Source organism: Ixodes scapularis, unplaced genomic scaffold (assembly GCF_016920785.2).
Source record: "Ixodes scapularis isolate PalLabHiFi unplaced genomic scaffold, ASM1692078v2 PGA_scaffold4__175_contigs__length_147842914, whole genome shotgun sequence".
In the NCBI taxonomy this organism is placed as follows: domain Eukaryota; kingdom Metazoa; phylum Arthropoda; class Arachnida; order Ixodida; family Ixodidae; genus Ixodes; species Ixodes scapularis.
Genome location: NW_024609879.1, coordinates 88,764,522 through 88,767,081, shown reverse-complemented (window position 1 = coordinate 88,767,081; position 2,560 = coordinate 88,764,522). Strand labels below are relative to the sequence as shown.

Sequence of the window (2,560 nt, the reverse complement as noted above, 5' to 3'; positions counted from 1 at the left end):
CACAGTGTTGCGAGACTGCCGCGGCTCGTTCCAACGCCGCGAGCAGCCATTCGACCGAAACGCGTCACTTCTTCGTCTTCAAACCTTTATTTATTAATTTTAACTTTAAATAAACATAACAATCAAAAAAGAGTTCGTGAGAAGTATAAATTATAATTTGTAAGGTAGATATTTAAAACACCATTTTATTAAATTGAAGCAAAATATTTTGAAAGAATAATTTGACTCACCGGCCCTATCACCTACCCCAACCGCATACCGGTTGCTTTCCGTGAGCATTGTGAGACTAAGATCATGCTTCATAGGATCATTTCTATAGGCTGATCGCCGAGTTTCAACCGTAAACTCGGAACACCCTCAACCACGATGAGGAGTCGTAGGGTCTCCACCTGAGCGCGAAGCCGGTCAGGTGACTTGGGTTTCCTGCCTGGGTTCCTGCCATTGATGACCGTTCCCACCGAGCTTGGACGCCCGCTGGGAGGGTGGAGACTCATTCTGAGTGGCTGAGATTTTATTGAAATGAAAAGTAAAAGGAATGTAATAATCATACTTAGGTCCAAGATGTGATTGCCCTTTGTAATTGGATTAGGAATTAATAAAACTGTGATGTCGAAAAAAGACGCGGTAGATTTTTTTTTCTTTTCATATTTGGGATATTTATACCAGAAACAAAATTTAATTTGCAAACAAATCTTTTGTGACAGCGGTTGGGTGCCACACCAATTTAGGTGGTCGCCTAATTACTTACAGGAAAGGTGAAGCGGTTCTGTATTTGAGTAAAAACACTTAATCGTCTTTATTGTGCAATGATAATTATCACGAATATCGAGGTTATTTTTTAATCTGGCGCACGAATGTTGCGGAAAATCAGTTTCAAAGTACTGCCGAAGCCCTTCTTCATTCCCGGAGCAAAGCGTCATAAAAGGAGTTTCCGGAATCTCCGCTCTCGCGTATCTTCAGCGCCTGTCAAAGCTATGCACGCGTGCACTCTCGCTATTTTCAGAAAGGTCAGAAAATGAAGTCATGACTGGTGTCAGTGCGTGGGAATATTTTGGCAATTTTGGCGGCCGAAAGATCCTTTTATGGCGTAACGACTGTTCGGATGTTTGTCGTTTTTTCTCGCGTTTAGTTACATCTTCGGTAGAAACGAACGTGATATTCAGATTCACAGGATAAAAATACTATAAAATTGCCCTCTAATTCGTTTTTTTTTTTTTCAATATCTTTTTTTTTTTTTTTTTTTTTTTTTTTTCAATAGCATGCCCCATCTTACAATAAAATGCAAATATTAAAAGACACCATTTTGAGTCCGAATAGGAGCTGCAAGAAGAGGAGACTTTATCAGATTTCTTTATTACTTTTAGTCAACTTGGAGTGTTTGCTACAATACTTTCGTTTGCTTTCGTAGAAAAAGTAGTTTCATTGTACGTGATAAATTTTTAAAGCCTCGTTTTGTTGCGTTCCACCTCACCCCTTCAACATACAAAAAAAAAAAAGAAAAATAGAAAGGTACTTGTTGTTGCTAAAAAACTGTTTTTTTTTTTTGTTTTTTTGTTTTTAAGATGAGTTTTTTCGATCATGCCTCCAGGGGTCCGCCTCGCAAGTTCCTCCACGCTCTCCTGAAAACACGTTTTATTCAGTCGAATAGTACGTTATCCGGACTTGCGCACATCCGTATGTTCTTTGCGTTACGTAATGATAATGGCGTCGTCTTAATTTTACTCTACTTCTGCCCAGGTAACTATCGACGAACGCAAACCTGCATCATCTGTTTCCCGAGTTTGGGAATGCATACTGCTCATTGGCCATGTCTGTGATATTGTCACGAATGATAAAGGATGAGGCGATGATAACTGAAGAAACTAAACGTTTAATGGGGCGAACTTGTGCCCAAAAAATAAAAAGGGAACAGAAGAAAGTAGTGCGTCGCGGGCGTCGAGGTCGGTGTGACAGCAGAGTCGAACGCTGGGGCGAAACCATAGAGATCATACATACTAACTCTAGAGGAAAAGGTCCGCCATTTTCCCATACATTCTGGCTGCCGCTAGAGCACTATATAGCTCCTACGGAGCAGAGTAGCGCAATCCTTTGAACCCCGTGTTTTGCCGACAACATGGCCGACAGAGTGGCTCGGCGCGAGTCACGTGGTACTCAGGGTTCCAGGAGGCGGCCCGCCCTATGGGAGAATACATGGAGATCGACACAACACGGCTGATTAAAAAAATGAACGTCGAGTTCACACTTTTCAAAACTAGTCTGCCGTGAAGTTAGTAAAGCACTAAACACTTTATCAAAGTTTTAATAATATCGGATGCGTGTGCAAATTTTGAGAAGGCTATTTCCAAGGCAATGGCGTTTGAAGCAGACGATTTTTGCTCGCAGCGGAGATGGGCTTTTCGGGTTGGCCGGAGCGGGTCACGTGAATGGTGTGACGTCGCCGTGTCGTCTGCTGCATGATGCCGCTCAAGCAATTTTTAAAAAAAAAGTCAGGTCCTTGCGGGGCACAAAACTTAGCGCAAATTATTCTAAAATGTTCCATTATTATGTCAAAAACAATTGC

General features: G+C 41.7%; 1 non-coding gene across 1 annotated transcript; it reads left to right on the top strand.

Annotated features, from left to right (window-relative positions):
* Positions 1-288: 288 nt before the first annotated feature.
* On the top strand, positions 289-504 carry LOC120836438. The gene has a single exon (XR_006078339.1). It is a non-coding gene; the product is annotated as a small nucleolar RNA U3 (small nucleolar RNA).
* The last annotated feature ends 2,056 nt before the right edge of the window (positions 505-2,560 follow it).